Consider the following 21914-nt stretch of genomic DNA (forward strand, 5'->3'; position numbering starts at 1 on the left):
ATAGACTTTACCAAAGCCTTTGACCTATTGGAAAGAGAGCTCATAGTCCGAAAACTGGAAAACACAATGGGAGAAGATAGTGTATGGGCAAGAATAATCAAATCAATCCTTGAATACAATTTAATTACAATATCAGACAACCTCTCTCGTTCGAACCCCATTCTGCAATCGAACGGAGTCTTACAGGGTGACCCAATGAGCCCTTTGCTATACATTCTTGCCACTGAAGAAGTACTCCGAATTGGAGAAAATGAAGAAGATGTGTATGTATATGCATACGCTGATGACATAGCCGTAGGTTCAACAGATATACAGAAGCTGCAGAGAATCATTGAGAAAATAGACAGATGGTGCAGTGAACACAAACTACACATAAACATAGCAAAGACAGAAATGGTAATTTTCAGAAAAGGTGGCAAAACACCCAAAAATGCGGAAATCAGTATCAGAGGACAAAAAATAAAAATCTCATCAGACTTTAAATACCTAGGAGTGACATTGCAACCAACAGCCAAATGCTTCACAAAACATACAACAGAACGTGCAGCCCAAGCAATAATAGCAATACAGGACATCAAAAACATCCGTCTACTCAGTCTAGAAACAGCCATGAAATTATTCAACGCAAAAATCTTGCCAATCCTGGCCTATGGGATGGAGGTTATATGGGACCACCTGACAGAAAAAAATCTAGAAACACTAGAAAAAGTAAAATCGACCTATCTAAAAAGAGCACTAGGTCTCTCAAAGACAACAAGATCTAGACTAGTGTACCTGCTAGCGAGAGAGACATTCGTAATTGAAGACATCAGACTTCGATATATGATGCCACACACCAGGGCTTCCAGAAAGCAACTGAAGATCATGGAGGACAAACGAGAAAAAATATGGCCGGAGTTTTACGCCACCGAAGCAATGACGAACCGCTCATGGACAGCACCAAACTTCGAACAGCGACATGTTGTAACTAGACTTTCTACTCACGGCTTTCATCATTTAATCTGCAAAAACAAAACTTATCACGACCCAACCACAACATGTGTATGTGAACTGTGTAACGATGCCTGTGAACGATATCACATAGAACTGTGCAGTAAAAGAGTGAAATCGATAAATGAATATGCAAAAATGTAAAATGTAAATGTAAAATGTTAAACAAAGTAACTGTATATGGCTATTTGGCTGCAATTTTATTAAATAAAAATTGAACCAGCAGTTAGTCCATACATAAACCCGCTACATATTGTTAAGAAAAAGGATGGCTCACTTCGCCTTGTACTTGATTCACGTCACTTCAATGACATAATTGTTAATGAAACAAACACTAGAGGAACTACTACAGAAATTTCACGGTACTGCTATTTATTCTACATTAGATTTGAAATCGAGATTTTGGCAAATTCAGCTTCATCCGAATTGCAGGAAGTATACAGCTTTTCTCTGTTTTGGCGACTGTTATCAATTTTGCAAATTACCATTCGGCTTAACTATTTCTTCTGCTGCTTTTATTCGCGGTTTGAACACAATACTTCCGACAGAACTTAAAGACAGAATTACGACGTACGTAGACGACATTCTTATCGCAGAAGCTAACTGGTCTGAACACAATATGATTCTTGAACGTCTGTTGCAAACTTTTCATGCACAAGGACTCACAGTTAATCTTAGTAAATCGCACTTTGGCAAAACTTCTATTAAATTTCTTGGACACGTAATTTCAGCAGAGGGCATTGCGCCTGATCCGGAAAAACTTCAAGCTCTACGTGACATTACTGTTCCTACGACGAAGAAAGAATTACGCAACTTTTTGGGTTTAATTAACTTTTTTCGTAAATTTATTCATCACTCTGCTTTAGACACACCTAGATTATGCCAATTAACAGGTAAAAACACTATTTGGTCTTGGGATAAGCAAGCACATTCTGAATTTGTGACCCTGTGAGAAGCCTTGTTGAATGCTCCACTTTTATCGCACCCAGATCTTACCAGAAATTTTTCCATTGCCACCGACAGTTCCAACACAGCTTTAGGCGTACATATTTTTCAGGAAATTGAAGTAATCAAAAACATCGCATTTGCAAGCCGCATTCTGTCACCTGCTGAGCGAAATTATTCTGTTACAGAACTGGAAACATTATGTGTTGTATGGGCTTTCACGAGATTTAGGCATTTTCTTTACGGAAGACATACCACCGTCTATACAGACCACAGAGCAATACAATTTTTACTTTCAGCTAAATTCACTCACGACAGATTAAGCAGATGGAAACTTTATCTACAGGAATTTAATTTTACAATAGTTCACATTAAAAATGTTATAGCTGACGCGCTATCTCGTTCTCTCAGCAACAATCAGCAAGACGTCGCAACAAACTTCTGCAAAGCAAATTTCAGCGTCATGTACATTCAGCAAGTTGCATTTGAAAATTTTATTTCATCGTCATTACAGGACATAGCACAAGAGCAAAGTCAAGACAATGTGTGGAAAGAAATTAAACACCGTTGGCAAGATAAGAATAATGTTACGATTAGACACCATTACACTGTACGCAATAACATTCTATTTCGCCGCTCTCACCCTGACAGCAACAATTGGTTATTATGCATTCCCGACGAACTGGTTAACAAATTAATCTGGTACACTCATTTAAGTTATGCGCATTACGGAGCAAGAAAATGTTTTCTTATACTGAGACAGAACTGTTATTTTGCCAACATAGAGGAACGAGTTTTAGCGTCATGTAAAATTTGCCAGAAAGCTAAGTCAGACACAACTTCACATATTCCTCCATTATATCCGATTGTACCTGTTAAATTAAGACATATGGCCGCAATAGACATTTTTGGTCCGATTCCTAGAACTAATAAAGGTTTTTGCTACATCTTTGTCGCTGTTGAACTCACTTCAAAATTTGTTACCTTCACTCCGTTACGCAAAGCTACTGCCAAAACTGTTTCAAAAGCATTTGTAAAGCATTTTCTATTTCATGTAGGGCATGTGATGAAAGTAATTTCTGACAATGGATCACAATTTCGTTCTGCTATATGGACACGTATGTTACGAGCTAGAAACATTACTCCGATCTATATATCCAGGTACCACGCTTCGTCGAACCCTTGTGAACGATTAATGAAAGAAATTGGTAAACTGTGTAGAATTTACTGCCATAAAAGACATATTGATTGGGACTCACACATACACTTATTCCAAGATGTAATTAACTCCATTCCAAATGAATCCACTATGCTATCTCCGTCTGTTATACTGAAAAATGTTGAACCACCTAACAAGATTAAAGAATTAGTAAATTTTCCTGGATCTCATCGACTACGACACCGTGAAATAATTGACATTGCACTGAACAACATCAAACGTGCCGCAGAACGCCGGAGAAGACAGCAAAAACAGGTTTGTACACGCCGAGATTTTCACGTTGGACAGAAGATATTAGTACGTACACACCATTTATCCAGCAAAATAAAAGGTAGGTGCAGTAAATTTGAACTTTTATACGCAGGTCCATATCGGATTCGCAGCATTCCTCACCCCAATGTTGTACACGTCGAAACTATGAGAACCAGAAAAAGCAAAGGAAACCACCACGTCTCCAACATCAAACCCTTTATTGAATGAACATACTTTATGATTTATCACACAGTAATGCCATTTCCTAATTTTTTTATGATCACTTATGCAATTATATTCACATGACTAATTACTGATGATTATCGTATTTTTTTCTTGGCAAGTGCCCGGCAAGGTAAGGTTAGCAGGTCGCTCTTCTTGTAAGATTACACATCAGACCGTGCATATTTTTCCAGTTGAACTTATACATTTTATGACCACTTATGCAATTATATGATTACCTACTGATGACTGTCGTATTTTGTCTTGGCAAGTGCCTGGCAAGGTAAGGTTAGCAGGTCGCTCCTCTTGTCGATTACACATCTGACCGTGCATATTTTTCCGACTGAATTTACACATTTTATGACCATTTATGCAATTATATTTATGTGATTACCTACTGATGACTGTCGTATTTTTCTTGGCAAGTGCCCGGCAAGGTGAGGTTAGCAGGTCGCTTTTCTTGTCGTTACACATCAGACCGTGCACATTTTCCATTTTTTTTTTTGTATGTATGATTATTTTTCTGTTTTGTTTGTATGCACTGTGAAATAGTTAAGGTATAACACAGCAGTTGACTTTGACATCTCAACATCGTGACTATTTTACATTTTTCTTTTTTTTGCTGCTGCATTGTGATATTCTGTGTACATTTTTTTTCTCTGAACACTATCTATGTTTTTCACATGTTACGTTTTCTGTCATGTTATGCTGTATGCTTAATTATGTCACCATAAACCAGTAATTATTTAGTGGGTATATGATGTAAATGCAAGGCATTAATCTTTGTTCATTAATTTCAGAAAGAAATGATGCGTAAATGAAATAAATTAAACAGAAATGGGAATTTCACCTACGGAATAAACGAAAGAAGATGTGAAAACTTTATGAGGAAGAGTAAATGGATCAGGATTAACAAGCATTAACAAGAATATACAATACACATCGCAGAATAGCAGTCTTAACTAATTTTTTATTTCAGAATACGAAGCGATTGATGCAGGCTGTCAGACAGAACTACACATCTTAGTTTTAGTGATGAAATATGATAGAGATAAGGAATAATTGTATAATGAATAATGAAGTGATATTTTTTGCAGATGATAATGAGTGATGATGAATAATGATGAAGAATATGCTACTATGAATAATAAGTTTTTCTTTACAGGTGATGATAATGATGGAGTTATGGATAATGAAGTGATGGATAATGAAGTTTTTTCTTTACAGATGAGGATGATGTTGAAGTTTATGTATTTATGCTATGTAGTTATTTAAGTATTTGTTGCAGTTTGCTTTGACAGCAGGTGTTATATTGCATAGTAGGATGACGGAAGGTTTTGGAAAGGACAGCTATGGAACATATTTTTATACACATTTCACTACGTGTTAATTCGAAGTTCACTACTTTTCAGCATAGTATACGTCTCTTCTTTCAGCTCAATAATCCATTTTGTATTTTTTTTCCTTCAGAAGCTTTTCATGATACTTACTAAACCTGTTACTTATTATACCTGTACTAGCACTTATATTTTTTACCCATTTGTGTCTATCATTTATAAATGTGATCACATGTACTCTATTTGTTTCACAACCCTGCTACAGCTGACTCATGATGAATGACGTTACACATTTTTCATTTTTACAGGAACAACCCAGAAGCAAAATTTTTCTTTTTCTTTTCTTGCTTTCCCTTATAATTACCCAAAGCAAAGCATTGCTAGCACAAAAAAAACAAATATGTATTACCAGTCCCGAATAATGCCTTGTAACTGGCTAATAACTGCACTGTTTATTGTAATGAGACTACTTATAATGCGTATGATTATTAATGCTATGACTGTAATTAACTGATTTTTTATAATGAATTAAGAGATTTCTGAGTAATACTGATTATTAATGCTATGACTGTAATTAACTGATTTTTAATAATGAATTAAGAGATTTCTGAGTAATATTGATTGTTAATGCTATGACTGTAATTAACTGATTTTTAATAATAATTTCTTAGTGTGTAACACCAGTTTGAAATAATGCTACTCATTTAAGAGAGTTCTGAATAATACTGAATGATGAAAAATGTTGTACTATTAAATACTTGCTGGCCACTGAGTGCCAATAATTAATGTAACTAAATGATTTGTTAATAATTATGCCATTAATTAGCTCCTGTTTTCAATGATGACTTCTCGTGATAATACTGAATGATGATAAATGTTTTGTACTATTTAATACTTGCTGGCCACTGAGTGCCAATAATTAGTGTAATGATTTGTACTATTCAATACTTGCTAGGCCACTGAGTGCCAATAATTAGTATAACTCAATGAATTATGACTGCCACTGTTTATTGTAATACGATTACCCATGATGCCAATAATTTAATTTTATGAACATTTTTCTGTAATACTACATTCATGGTACAGAAATGTTCAATAGTTGGGCCATGAATGCCGCAAACTACTAATGTGATTACTAATGACGACTTGTATGTGACTTAATGTCCTTCACCTGCTGAGCTAACTACCCTGAATTACTGTAATATCCATTTGTCCTGTCCATCCTCATGATCATGGAGCACTATATTTGGTTTTGCACTAATTCTACGTTGGTGTGCTTTGTAAGAGCGTGGTGTTGACACGACATGCTGTCCACCACCGTGAGCGATGAAGACGTTATTATGGTCCCACTGTTTGGTGTACCTGATGTACTGCTAAAATGATAACATGGAATAATACTACGACATTTCAGTGTCTTGGATACACTGATAAATACTTCTGGGAAAAGAACAGCAAATGGTGTCACTTGGTGTTGTATTTCTGTGGAAAGATATGGACTTTCAGTGCAGCTGCGTGAAACCTAAGTGCTACAACCATGACGCAATCCTTCCTATTCCTTCCTTAATTATTGTAAAATGAAAAAGTCATATACAGTGCGTGTGCACTTCTTTTCTTTTAATAATGAGATCAGTTATCCTGAAATTACTAAAGACTTCTATAGTGCATGTGCACTTTATTACACTCCTTGATTTGTTTGTTTGTTGTAGAAAAACATCTTCTGTACTACAGTATGTGTGCACTTTTACCATTTATTAATACATTTTGTGATTTGATGATATGTTTTAAACTGCAGTGCATGTGCACTCATGTCACTTGTCAACATGATTTTTTGCCATTGTTTATTTGTTGTGAAAATGCTAAAGAATTTTTCAGTGCGTGTGCACATTGCTATCGATCAAATAATTTGTATATACATTTTCCTGATATGTTTTGTACTTATATTTTGTCTTTGTCTGAAATGTTTTGTACACGGTGCATGTGCACCACATTTAATTCATGTACTACATCTGAATATTCTGTAAACTGTAAAAGTTGATTAATTGAAGAAAAAATTTTGCCGCGCTTGGCAAGTCCAAATGACTCACCACCGCTGCCAAATTTTTGCCCCCCCCCCAGTGGAGGGTTATGAAACACGTATATTGTGTGACGGCGATGGTGAGGCATTGCACAATCTCTGACCAGAGAGCATAGAGTTCAGTTTGTTGCGAGTTAGCAGTTTGAGTTACATATAGGGAGTCGGTGCTAGTAGTACGCGAGAGACAGTCGGTGTTGTGTGTGACGAGTCGGCGGGCGACGACATGGCACTCTGGTCGAGATTCAGGACGAGGTATATTTTTAAATAAGGTAATGAAGCAGCTTTGCGCACATCTGATAATGTAATGTAAATTACCTGTACCTAATTTGTTCAAGAATCGCCCCAATAATAATTTGTTTTCAAACTAAGCATTTTTAACAATCAATCCTTTTTGAAATAATATTTCCCTTGCATTTCCTTAAAGAAAAGTTTTTACTTAAGTTCAAAGAATTTTTTACGAGGCATTTCCTCCAAGCTATGGCGAAAAATTAGAGCAGATCCAGTTTTGCTGAGGTAAGAATCTGAGTTTAATCAGGGCCTAAAGATCGACATTTCGGTCTATTTGTGTTTTCATTGTCACTGAGATTTTATTCTTTTCTTATTAAATTCTCTAACATTTTGTGGGGAGCTTACACTTGGGTGTATGTCCATTGCCATTTAAAATATTTTCATTAGCATTTTTGCTGGGAGGTTACAATAGGTGTTACAGCTCTGTCTTTAAATTAGTAGAGTCTAAATATATTTGACATGAAATTATTGTCTTTCATCAAATAGATGCTGACCTTTGCCTTTTTACACTTTATAATTGGTTTGAATTGTGAGTGAAAAGTCTGCTTGGGAATGTCCTAGCATGGCAAGAACATTCTCCGCACAGTCTTTTCCCAGAGTGCTGCTGTGATGAAAGGTCTCTGTTAGAATCCTTTCTTGCTATTTTCCTCGATTTATTGTTGTTTACGTGATGCAGTTGCACCTCTAAACTTACTGTGGTAGTTCTAAATTTATCTGGGAGGAGACTGAGCTGTTGAATATGTTGTATTGACATATAAACATGAACAACTTGTCATACAACAGTTTCAAACACATATTATATGTAATTCTTATGACAGAGTTTCCTATGAAACCCACATCCGCCTCCTTTACGTAGTGTATATGATGTCTTAGGATATTGTGATCGGCTTCCCATCTGGTGTGAAACGATGAATGAGTGAGAGTATTTGTAGTTGCATGCTCGGTGGTAGCAGAGAACTTCTGTCTGCTAGAGAACAGTAGGACCAATGTCTGAGTAGGTAGATGCGATTTCTAAGGCAGAGAGGTTTGTCTCCTTGGTGTGGTTCTGTCCGTCCCTTGTCAGGATGGTAAAGGAAGCTACTGTGGGATACAGTCGGATGGGGCCCACGCTAGGCAGTCTGCGGGCAGCTTTTCAAGTGGTAACATCTCCGGGTGAGTACGTGTTTGGTGAGTCCGAAGGACAATGAAATTGTTAAGTTTTCAGCCTAATAGAAATATTAATTACTTTTCTTACAGATCTACATCGAAAATGTTTTATAAATTATTTTAAATCGGGATGCAGTGCGATTTCAGTGTTGGTTTCGGAGTGTATTGCGGTAGTTGCTTTGTTTCCACTCCAATAAAGGAAAGAGGAAGCACGTTGCCATCAGGCGCAATTCTGATTAAGATCATCGCTTTTTAGTGTGAATGTGCGTATAAGTGTTTTCGCTGAATTTCTTCAAATTAATAATTTATTTTTGTGTTCAACCCATGTGGTGTGTGCTTTGTAGTAGCAGTACCACGTGCTCGCAAAATTGTTTGAGCCATCAGGTCAATATTAAGCCGTTATTAACGCAGTTCGGAAGCTCTTTTTTGTAACTAGTATGTTTGGATTTGATTTCGTCAGTAAAATCGTTGTGGAATTACACATTTTCTGTAAACGTACTTGTGCACGTGGAACATGTGCTGTAGTAACAAAACTAGCCCCCAACTACTCTTTTGCATAATATTTCGCGTATTCAAACTTAGTTAATCGCTATCGCCAGCATTTTTCCTATTTCACAAATTCTAAAAAGATTTTTATAGAGCATTTTGGTAAGACTGTGGATATATCGAACCACGTGATCCTTGTCTAAACTCCCAATACCAGTGTGTGGTTATCCATTGGGAACACGAGTACCTTAGGAGCAGAATTTCTTGGCCTAAACGTCTATACAGCGGCGCGTCCACGATGGCACCTTTATTAAAACAGAAATCTGTTACTTAGCTGACAGTCTTGAAACTGGCCCCTTTCTATTATTTTCAGGAATATGGCTTTCGTCTCGGATACCATCTACACAAAGATGTACATGATTTCTAGGTTTATCAAGTAGATGGTTTGCTAACTACCAAGGGGTTGGGTTGTTTGGGGAAGGAGACCAGACAGAGAGCTCATCGGTCTCATCGGATTAGGGAAGGACGGGGAAGGAAGTCGGCCGTGCCCTCTCAAAGGAACCATCCCGGCATTTGCCTGGAGCGATTTAGGGAAATCACGGAAACCCTAAATCAGGATGGCCGAACGCGGGATTGAACCGTCGTCCTCCCGAATGCGAGTCCAGTGTCTAACCACTGCGCCACCTCGCTCGGTAACTACCAAGTAAAACGGTTTCGTCATTGAATCTTCTCTATTGATAAGCTTCGTAGGTAAACGGTTCACAAAATATGTCTCAGCAAAGGTTCCTCGAACTTATTTCAATAAGTAACCATGATTACTTTTTACAGCTGTCTTTCCAACACGCCATCATAGAACTGTTCTTCCTCCCAAATGTGAGCAAGATTAGGGACACAGATTCTGTTACAATCTACTCATATACATAACACAGAGAATTTAGTCTTCGTCAATGACTGTCAGTGAGAATGCTTACAACTGGTTTTTATATAAAATGACATTTCACTTTGGGTAATACTAACGCAAATAAATTTATCAAATTAATGTACTTACATTAAAGAAAGTTTTAAGCACATAAATGTTAATTTGTATTCAGTGAAATGATAGTTCGTAGGCTGTATGAAAATAAGGTTTTATATAAGTATAGTATTCAAATTTATGTGAAGAGATACAGAAGCTCTCCTGCGAACCTAGCAGAACTAGCACTCCTGGAAGAAAGGAGAGCTTCTGTGAAGTTTGGAAGGTAGGAGACGAGGTACTGGCGGAAGAAAAGCTGTGAGGACGGGGCGTCAGTCGTGCTTGGGTAGCTCAGTTGGTAGAGCACTTGCCCGCGAAAGGCAAAGGTCCCAAGTTCGAGTCTCGGTGCGGCACACAGTTTTAATATGCCAGGAAGTTTCAGCCAGTGAGGAAGATTCCAACGGATTTCTGGGCGGAGCTAGGGCTCAATTCTAGACGGACAGTGTTAGCAGAAGTGTCGTGCAGCCGTCTCAAGAACGATGAGCCACTGCTTACGAAGCCGTGTCTCTGTGCCAGCGAGGTCACTGTCGCTGCAGCAAGCCGCATTGCGGTATGAGGGTAAACTCTCCGTGCGTAAAAAAAGAATGGAGCAATTGTTCTTCTGATTTCTCCCACGTACATCGAACTTCTTTTCGTTTCATCGTCAGAGCTTATGCACTGAAATACATTACGAATGTCTGCCTTTTTTACCTGGATTTCCGTGTTTATAAATTCTGTTTCATGACCAGCCCAAATAATAATAGACTGTGTTTTGCCATACCCACTCACCTTGCACTTCTGGAATCTACACATAATCACTATATTACTCTCCGACCCTGTAAGTAAGATGGAATAGATGCCGTTTCATCCATAGGGTTTCTATTTCAGCGACCGACCGAAGGGTGACACTCTTTATTCATATTGACGTATTTCTAATTGAAAGCGTTTTGCCTTTACACCTTATTTTATTGAAAGTTTTTATGAAAAAAACAGCGATTTGTGTTCGCAATTTGGTTTAATGTTTGAAGTTCTATTTGAATTTCAGAATCTTCTAACAGCAGGTGCAACAGCCTGTACTGCGCTGAGTAGAACAAGGCTTATTGGAATCTCTGCGGGTGATTGAAACACAGGGAGTACCACTTAACACGACCGCCGAAAATAAGATTTTGTCCAAATTCAGAATAAAGAAATGTATCAAGCAAATATTGTTTAGTTACCAGTGGGACATCAACTAGCATGACTGCCTACTTGTAACTTTGTTCGTTACCACGAAGTGATCAGCAGTCACGTCTTCTTTAAATAGCATCCTATAATTTTTTATTCGGTAAGTCACTTCTTCTCCTCAAGATCTGTCCAAAAAACTATAGCAATGTACCATTCACGTAATCATGGCGTTATTTTTAAACTGGCCTTGCAATATCTACCAAAATAGCTTTGCTGTGCTGGTACTACGAACGGCTGAAAGCAAGGGGAAACTACAGCCGCAATTTCTCGCGAGGGCATGCAGCTTTACGGTATGGTTGAATGATGATGGCGTCCTATTGGGTAAAGTATTCCGGAGGTAAAACAGTCTCCTAACCGGGCAGGGACTACTCAGTATGACGTCGTTATCAGGAGAAACAAAACTGGCGTTCTACGTATGGGAGCGTGGAATTTCAGATTCCTCAATCGCACTGATACGTTAGAAAATTTAAAAAGGCAGATGGATAGGTTAAAGTTAGATATACTGGAAATTAGTGATATTTGGTGGCAGGAGGAACAGGGTTTCTGGTCAGGTGAATGCAGGGTTACCAATATAAAATCAAATAAGGGTAATGAAGGAGTACGTTTAATGCTGAATAAAAAAATAGGAAAACGGATAAGCTACTACGAACAGCAAAGTGAACGCATTACTGTAGCCAAGATAGACACGAATCCTACGCCTACCACAGTAGTAGAAGTTTATATGTCAACTATCTCCGCAGATGACGAAGAGATTAGAGAAATGTATGATGAAATAAAACAAATTATTCAAGTAGTTAAGGGAGCCGAAAATTTAAGTCATAGCGGACTGGAACTCGATAGCAGGAAAAGGAAGAAAAGAAAAAGTAGTAGGTGAATATGGAGTGGAGGTTAGGAATGAAAGAGGAGGCCGTATGTCTCACACCTTTCTCAACATTGCTTCCCTCTCGTGCCCCTGGACTCTTATAACTGCCATCTGGTTTCTGTACAAATTGTAAATACTCTTTCGCTCCCTGTATTTTACCCCTGCCACCTTCAGAATTTGATAGAGAGTATTCCAGTCAACATTGCCAAAGGCTTTCTCTAAATCTACAAATGCTATAAACGTAGGTTTGCCTTTCTTTAACTTATGCTCTAAGATAAGTCGTAGCGTCAGTATTGCCTCGCATGGTTCTACATTTTTACGGAATCCCGATTGATCTTCCCCGAGGTCGGCTTCTACCAGTTTTTCCATTCGTCTGTAAAGACTTCGTGTTAGGATTTTGTAAACATGACTTACTAAACTGACAGTTCGGTAATTTTTTCACCAGTCAGCACCTGCTTTCTTTGGAATTGGAATTACTATATTCTTCTTGAAGTCTGAGGGTATTTCACCTGTCTGATACATCTTGATCACCACATGGAAGAGTTTTGTCATGGCTGGCTCTCCCAAAGCTTTCATTAGCTCTAACGGAATGTTGTCGACTCCCGTGGCCTTGTTTCGGGAAAAGGTCTTTCAGTGGTCTGCCAAATTCTTCACGCATTATCATATCTCCCATCTCGTCTACGTCCTCTTCCACTTTCATAATACTGCTCTAAAGTACATCATCCTTGTATAGGCCCTCTGTATACTCCTTCACCTTTCTGCTTTCCTTTCTTTTCTTATGACTGGTTTTCCATCCGAGCTCTTGATATTCATACAAGTGGTTCTCTTTTCTCCAAAGCCACGCGGTTACAGGATCCATGTCACGAATTGCGCGGCACCTCCCGCCGGAGGTTGGAGTCCACTCTCAGGCATGGGTGTGTGTGCTGTTCTTAGTATAAGTTAGTTTAAGTAGTGTGGGGGACCGATGAACTCACCTCTTGATCCCACAGGAATTCACACACATTTGAACACTTTTCTCCAAAGGTCTCTTTAATTTTCCTGTAGGCGATATCTATCTTACCCCTAGTGGTACATGCTTCTAAATCCTTACATTCGTCCTCTACAAATTCCTGCTTAGCCATTTTGCACTTTCTGTCGGTCTCATTTTTGAGACGTTTGTATTCCTTTCCGCCCGCTTCATTTACTGCATTTTTATATTTTCTCCTTTCATCGATGAAATTCCACATCTCTTCTGTTACCCAAGGGTTTCTAATAGCCCTCGCGTTTTACTTACTTCATCGTCTGCTGCCTTCACTATTTCACCTCTCAGAGCTACCAATTCTTCTTCTACTGTATTCCTTTCTCCTATACCTGTCAATCGTTTCCTAATGCTCCCTCTGAAACTCTCTACAACCTCTGGTTATTTCAGTTTATCCATGTCCCTTTTCCTTAAAATCCTACCTTTTTGCAGTTTCTTCAGCTTTAATCTGCGGTTCATAACCAATAAATTGTGATCAGAGTCCATATCTGCCCCTGGAAACTTCTTACAATTATTAAATCTCTGTCTTACCATTATACACTCAATCTGAAACCTATCGGTGTCTCCAGTTTCTTCCACATAAACCAAATAAAGGGAGCGAAAGTCAATTTACAATTTGTACGAATAGCAGATGGCAGTATAAGAGTCGAGGTGTACGAAAGGGAAGCACTGGTTGAGAAGGGATCGAGACAGGGTTGTACTCTATCCCCAATGTTATTCAGTCTGTATATTGAGTAAGCAGTAAAGGAAACAAAAGAAAAATCTTGAGTAGGAATTCATATCCAGGGAGAAGAAATAAAAACCTTAAGGTTTGCCGATGACATTGTAATTCTGTCAGAACAGTAAATGACTTGAAAGAGCAGTTGAACGAAACGGACAGTGTCTTGAAAGATTGAGATAATATGAGCATCAACAAAAGCAAAACGAGGATAATGGAATGTAATCGAATTAAATCAGGTGATACTGAAGGAATTGGATTATGAAATGAGACACTTAAAGCAGTAGATGAATTTTGCTATTTGGGCAGCAAAGTGGAGAGGATAAGAAATGTAGACTGGCAATGGCAAGGAAAGCGTTTCTAATGAAGAGAAATTAGTTAAGATCGAGTATACATTTGTCAGGAAAGTAACTGTAGTGAGTGTAGCCATGTATGGAAGTGAAACGCGGAAGATCAACAGTTTAAACAGGAACAGAATGGAAGTTTTTAAACGTGGTGCTGCAAAAGAATGCTGAAGATTAGGTGGGTGGATCACGTAATTCTGGCTCTGAATAGAATTGGGGAGAACAGGAATTTGTGGCCCAATTTGAATAGAAGAAGGTATCGATTGATGGGAACGTTCTGAGGCATCAAGGGATTACCAATTAAGTATTCGAGGGAAGCGTTGAGGGTAAAAATCGTTGAGGGAGATCACGGGATGAATACACTAAGCAGATTCAGATGGACGTAGATTGCAGTAGGTACTCGGAGATAAAGAGGCTCGCATAGGATAGGGTAGCATGGAGAGCTGCATCAAACCAGTGGACTGAAGACTACAACAACAACAACAACAACAACAAAATACTAAAGTCCTTAAGTTTGTCGTCCGCTGTCGAGAGGATGTATGCATTTAAAAGCGTAGAATTATTAAACCAGTCTGAAATAGTGAAAGGTGGCTACACTGAGCCACAGCGCCAGAAATCGCGCCAGAGAGTATTGTTCCGCCGCCTCCACGGGCAGTGATTATTGAGACGTAGCGACAGGCAGTTCTTACCGAGAAGTTGTGGTGGACACTGCATGTCGTGAAGTCAGAGTGAGATGTGGTAGTGGAGAATGTTGTTCCATGTTTTATGCAGTGGTTTGATGGGAGAGATAGCAGATGTTGTTCTAATGGAGATATTGTAACGGTCAGAGTGCATTTCGTCAATATATATGGAGGTATTTTCTTTTATTCTTTTATTCTTTCAGTGACCTAAATAATGCGTCATTACAGGTTCAGTCAACAAAGCATCTGGCTTGTGTTCTTGTATTAGAGTGTAATTCTGGGTTTCTTGAGCAATTATAGTATTTCTAATCTTTTTTCTATCACGTCAGTATAATTGGTATTTAAAAATTCTTGTCTTGTTGAAGAAGAACCGTGCCAGATGTGCGTTGAGTCATACTTCCACATACACTTGAGTTTGTTGTTTCGTAGGTTTTATAGTTGCTGGGGACTTAATTAATTAATTGTGCTAACAGAAATTTCCTTACATTCTTTGTTGTCATTCTAAGCAGTCAGATTGCGTACAAAAACTAGACAGGGCCAGCCGTTTACGAGACCTGCGTAATCGGACATACAGCTACTAAAAATATTTGCATTTTTTTTATATTTAAATAAAGCCCCCATGCAATAGTTACCCACAGAGGCGGCTGCTGGCTCTCGTAAGACATGAGATGTTACGTGCTGTGACGTATGCCCCAAGGCCTGTCTCTCTCGTAGGCCTCGTCTTCAGCCGAATGGCGTAATCGTATGCGGAAACATATGGGCGTTCGGTCAGAGCACACTGCTCTCCCGGTCGATGATGCTACCACTCGGTCTCGTAGCTCCTCCGCTGGCCTCACGAGGCTGTGAGCACTGCTGTAGGTCGACAGCAATGGCGGCGCAGATGGTCACCCATCCAAATGCCAACCATGGCCGACGGTACTTAACTTTGGTTGTCTGTATCCAAGATGCCACGGCCGTTGACGTGAATGTGTAAGTTAGCAGAACAGTAATGGCAATAATATCTTCTTACTTACAATACTGGTACATGCAGTACTGCAGTAGTACTTCGTAAACGATATGTTACGCAGAGAAAGGGCAGGGTTGATTAAAAACTGTACAATTATTTTTCTTTTATTGTGGTTGAAGGCAGGCGAAATATTACTCTACAGAAAGCGATTTTCTGATGAGAAATCATCTTCCCAACGGAAGTTCCTTCGCCTCCGGCAAACGGAAGTTTCAATCCAAGGCAACGCAGTCGCTTAGAAGTCGGACAAACGGAACCACCGACATTAGGTTCTCGCTTCTGTTCCAATGAAATCACTTCTGAGCACACGACACCTTGAACAGGAGTTCGGTTTTCCTGAAGCCAGTGTTCACTGCATTCTTACCTACAACATTTCCATCCTTATTGAAAAGGCCAGCACAAGTTTCATTATGAACAGATTAACATCCACACAACAGATTTATTACAAGTAACGTAAACACAGTTTTAAACATGGCTGGCAGCAGCAACGGTGCGTAAAGTTTCAGTAAATGATGTGTACCATCCAGCCGGTTGCAAAAAGTTTATTGTAATAAGCCTTCACCAGGTTTCAGTACCACAAAGGGTATCTCCATCAAGAGGGATAAAGTCACATAAAACGTTAAAATTATGTGTCTACATTATGAGCTTTAACGCTGAAGTTAAATAGCAGAAATCATAGATTAAGTCTTTTTTTTCCTTTATTGAGTTTCGATTCCCCCTAAGGGGGGGGGGGGGGGGCGGGCTAGCGGCAGCTTATTACGCCGCTCTTCAGCCTAAAGAATTTGTCTGAAAAAGATGAAGATAATAAAAAAATAATAACAGTTGGCGATAAAATCGGTGACTTAAAGGTAAAAATGGCAGAAAATTCTGGAGCTTAAAACATAAAACACAGGGTTGATGATGCTAATAAAATACACAGGAAGCAGAAAAATAATAGACTGACAATTAAAAAAAAACACGGCGACAGTCTGGGTTCTGTTCGCAAGAGATATAAAAAGCACACCCAGCGACAGCATGATTTCTGTTCGCAACACTGTGGAAAGGCGCACAACACTAAACACTCACTTAAACACTGCACTAAAAAGTTGGCACAAATATGACATACCACACCCGAGAGCAGGTGGGGGGAAACTGGTCAGATGACGGGAAAAAGGGGGGGGGGAAGGAGAGGAAAATTGAAGGGGGAGGGGGGAAAGGAGCCAATGGAAGATGAGGATCCATAAGAGGGGTGGGGGGAGCTGAGCAGACGTGCCAGGGAGTGGGGAAGGCAGAGGAGGGGAGTACAAAAGGACTCAGGGGGGGGGGGGGAGAAAGGAGATAGGGAGAGGGTAGGCGGGGAGAAAACACAGGATGGAAGGGGGGAGGAAGAGGGAGCCCAGGGAAAGGACGGAGGAAAGGAGGGGTGTGAGGATCAGAGTTGATAGGAAGGATAAATGGAGGGAGAGTGGGCATCATCCGGGAGGGGGAGTTGATGGAAGCCACCTTGGGAAAGGAGATGTAGGGTGTAGAGGTGGAGGGTAGGGGGACACGACGGTGAAGACGTGGCAGGGGGCAGATTAAGTCCTCCGTGAAGAACAGTAAGTGAACTCCTAGTTACAGCTTGTTATGAGAACATACAGTGAACTAAATGTCTGGCAACTGTTTACGATGCAAAGTAAACGTAGCATTAGTAGCGTGATAAACGTCCAACCGTATGAAATACGTAACCGAAACAGCAGTGCATTAGTATAATATAATACAAATATACTGTAAAACAAGTTTATTTGTGTGGACGTCCTCCCATGCTGCTAGCGGCCAGCGGGTGGCGCACTCAAAGCTACGTTTATTTGGCATCATAACTAGTTGTCACACGTTTAATTCAATGTCTGTTCTTATTACAAGCTGTAACCTCGGATTTACTGGTGCTGTTGTTCACAGAGGACTTAATCTATGATTACTGCAATTTCACTTGAGAAGATACTATTTGCGATACTGAAATCTAGCCAAGGCTCATTGCAACAAACTTTATCTAATTAGTTGGCTCTATACATTATTTATTGTAATAACATAAATTCACTCTTTTCTGTCTTTGAGCATAATTTAACAATAATATAAAAATAATCAAAATATCCACGGGTGTACTGCCGGTCAACAGTGTCCAACAGGCACAATATTTCGGCGATCATACATGTCGCCATCATCAGGTTAACTGACGGACTGAGCTCCTGTGAACGTGCCGGCACGGAGATCCGTACGCTATGGCTGCTCAGAGGGAACTGGGTTCGGTCGCGGCGGCGGCCGATTTAAATACCCTCCGCCCGCGGCGCTCGATCCTCGACGGTACGCATCGTCTGACCAATATACGACTTGCCACATTGACACGGAATCTGGTACACGCCGGCCTTCCTCAAATCGAGGTCATCTTTGGCGCTCCACACCAGTGCACGAGTTTATTCGGTCAGACGAAGCGTACCGTCGAGGATCGATGCCGTGAACACCAGAGGCACACTCGACTGATGTATCCAAGCAAGTCGGCGGTCGCTGAACATTGTTTGTCGGAAAATCACGCTATGGACTATGAACGCACGAGGATTCTGGTACAGACGTCGAGATACTGGGACAGCGTTGTTAGAGAGGCCATCGAAATTCGCACCAATGACGATCTCATAAACCGTGACTGTGACTATAACCTTAGCAAGGCTTGGGAACCAGTGATTGGGTTAATCAAGAGTAAATCGAGCCAACGTATAGTTGTGACGACCACGGCGGACAGAGCCATCACACCGACGTCATCTCAGACGCCGTCGCTATCTGATCCACCGCGCGACCGTGGCGCGGGGCGCGGACAGCGGAGGGAGCGCGCCGCGGGCGGAGGGTATTTAAATCGGCCGCCGTCGCGACCGAACCCAGTTCCCTCTGAACATCCATAGCGTACGGATATCCGTGCCGGCACGTTCACAGGAGCTCAATCCGTCAGTTCACCTGATGATGGTGACATGTATGATAGCCGAAATATTGTGCCCGTCGGACACTGTAGACCGGCTGTACACCCGTGGATATTTTGGTTATCAAATACGCTGGGAGAAACTCAAGAATCACAATATAAAAATACTTTATTTGTCGAAGTCTGTGTTTCAGTAAACACCTCTGCTACACAAAGTTCAACAGTTCGCCTAGAATACTAAGTTCAAATGGCTCAAATGGCTCTAAGCACTATGGGACTTCACAGCTGTGGTCATCAGCTAGACGTAGAACTACTTAAACCTAACTAACCTAAGGATATCACACACATCTATGCCCGATGCAGGATTCGAACCTGCGACCATAGCAGCAGCGCGGTTCCGTACTGAAGTTCCTAGAACCGATCGTCCACAGCGGCCGGCGAATACTAATTCACAAATATTATGGTAGAGTGGAAGTCTTAAGGACCACAGGGGGAGACGACTGACTGTTTCTAAACACAATCACGGAGATGAGCCGAGCCACCGAAGTCTCGGAAGCCGTAGCAAGAGGCCAACTCTCTGCGTAACTAGCATGAAGACTGCTGGTGGGACTACATAGCTCCAGGAAGGGTTCATCCTAGGTTGGCTGGCTTGCAACTGCCATATAAGTGCAGAGAGGCGGCTTGAATACCGGTGGGTGGATGAATTTCTCGCGAGCTGTTTGCGGGCATGTGACACTGTGGAATCAAATAGGTCAGCGTGTAGGGAAGCAGCCTACTCACGCCGTATAAAATTCACATCAGTCTTTCCATTGTGTGCCAGCCTAGTCCGCTGTAACTAGCTCTGACGTCATAAATGTTGCGCAATATTTTAAAAATCAAGTAAATAACCTGAAACGTTTCTAGCATGTCAGGAGTAATACTAAATCAATATGTGTTGGATATCAGTTCAATAACTTTAACCATTTTCGATATTTGGATGCTTTTCTGTAAAAATCATTGGCGCAACAGAAAAGAGCTAGAGACTTCAACATTTATTTTTAGATTCCTTTTTCATAATAACTTAGTAGAAACAGTATTCTGGATCTCACAAATTAAAATTTTAGTTGAAATTCATGATTTTCTGGTTTTTGTCTTAAAAATTAAGGAAGCAAGATAGATTAAGTAGGCGAATAAATAAAGCTAGGGTGTTTAAAGTTAAGTAGAAGGGAGATCCGCTATATTCATAAAGATGTGAGAAGTTTCAACGGAATAACTATAAAACTATAGCGATAGCGTTTCTCCAAAGGGCAAGTTCAGAGCTCGTCTACTGTGTACAGTGTAATTAAATTAATTCTCTCGCCCAAAATATTTGACTTAGCCACGTCAGACTTTTATTATGATTACTTACCTGTGTGCTGATTGCACATTTAAATTGAGAGCTTCATCGGCCATAAGCAAAGGAAGCAATGATTTATTCAATAACTTAAAGTGGTGCATTACTAGCCCAGCGGCTAGTCGGGAGTGCGGGTTTGATCAGGCGTTCCCTTAGCCGTCCGCACCGCGGCTTTATATACAAGAACGCTGCGCGAGAGAGGAAGGCCCCAGTTCTCTCCAGACGCTGATTAGCGCACCACCTGTGCCAGGAGTCACGTCGCGTCGGTATCATTGCTATAAACAGCCTAGGATGCTATAATAAGTGACTCGGGATACACGTAACCATGAAATCGTTTTCGAGTGAAGTGTTAATTCTGGGATGACTTTAATGATCTATCTTCAGTTTGCGTATGTCGTATTTTCACGTGCCGATGCAGGACACACATTCTACCATTATTTAGTGTGGTGTTTGATGAACATTATCATCAAATTATGGCGAGCATTCACTTACACATTTAATCTGAACAGTTATAGTTGCATCAGCGCATTAGACTCTGAACTGCTCTAGTAGTTGGATTGTGTGGATCCTTTTTTTGGTCTGTGAGTTTCAGAATATAGTGAACATTTTAGACAGAATGGTTTTTGATTATGAATCTCAGACAATCTCCTAATTCCTCAGAGCTATAAGCTGTAGCTATAAATGTATTTCTCAGATGAAGTGGGCCCTAGGAATTCTAATTACAGCCTTCACGTTTTGCTAATCACTTTCTGGTTGCCAATATTGTAGTTAGAGAGTCAGTGTTGAGAACGGCAACAACAGCATTAAATAAATAAAAGGAACATTATATTAACAAATAATTCCACCCGCTGCCCCACAAGCGCTAGCTGCGATACTAGGATCTGTGCAGCTGCCACGTATCAGTAAGGTGAGAGCACGGAGTCGCACCAGTGGCGTCTGTACTTGTTCTCCATAACATGGATTGTTCTGATTATTTCCCTACTGTGTACTTCGTTTTGCTTGCTTTGTAGTGGCCCCTGCGCTCTTGGGTTTAGGCAAGACATGGCACAATGGTGTCAAGCTGGTGGGATGAATGCCCAGGCAAACAATTTACAGACTTACACCAATATACACTCCTGGAAATTGAAATAAGAACACCGTGAATTCATTGTCCCAGGAAGGGGAAACTTTATTGACACATTCCTGGGGTCAGATACATCACATGATCACACTGACAGAACCACAGGCACATAGACACAGGCAACAGAGCATGCACAATGTCGGCACTAGTACAGTGTATATCCACCTTTCACAGCAATGCAGGCTGCTATTCTCCCATGGAGACGATCGTAGAGATGCTGGATGTAGTCCTGTGGAACGGCTTGCCATGCCATTTCCACCTGGCGCCTCAGTTGGACCAGCGTTTGTGCTGAACGTGCAGACTGCGTGAGACGACGCTTCATCCAGTCCCAAACATGCTCAATGGGGGACAGATCCGGAGACCTTGCTGGCCAGGGTAGTTGACTTACACCTTCTAGAGCACGTTGGGTGGCACGGGATACATGCGGACGTGCATTGTCCTGTTGGAACAGCAAGTTCCCTTGCCGGTCTAGGATTGGTAGAACGATGGGTTCGATGACGGTTTGGATGTACCGTGCACTATTCAGTGTCCCCTCGACGATCACCAGTGGTGTACGGCCAGTGTAGGAGATCGCTCCCCACACCATGATGCCGGGTGTTGGCCCTGTGTGCCTCGGTCATATGCAGTCCTTATTGTGGCGCTCACCTGCACGGCGCCAAACATGCATACGACCATCATTGGCACCAAGGCAGAAGCGACT

The sequence above is a fragment of the Schistocerca cancellata genome, chromosome 5, assembly GCF_023864275.1.
Source record: "Schistocerca cancellata isolate TAMUIC-IGC-003103 chromosome 5, iqSchCanc2.1, whole genome shotgun sequence".
Taxonomy (NCBI): domain Eukaryota; kingdom Metazoa; phylum Arthropoda; class Insecta; order Orthoptera; family Acrididae; genus Schistocerca; species Schistocerca cancellata.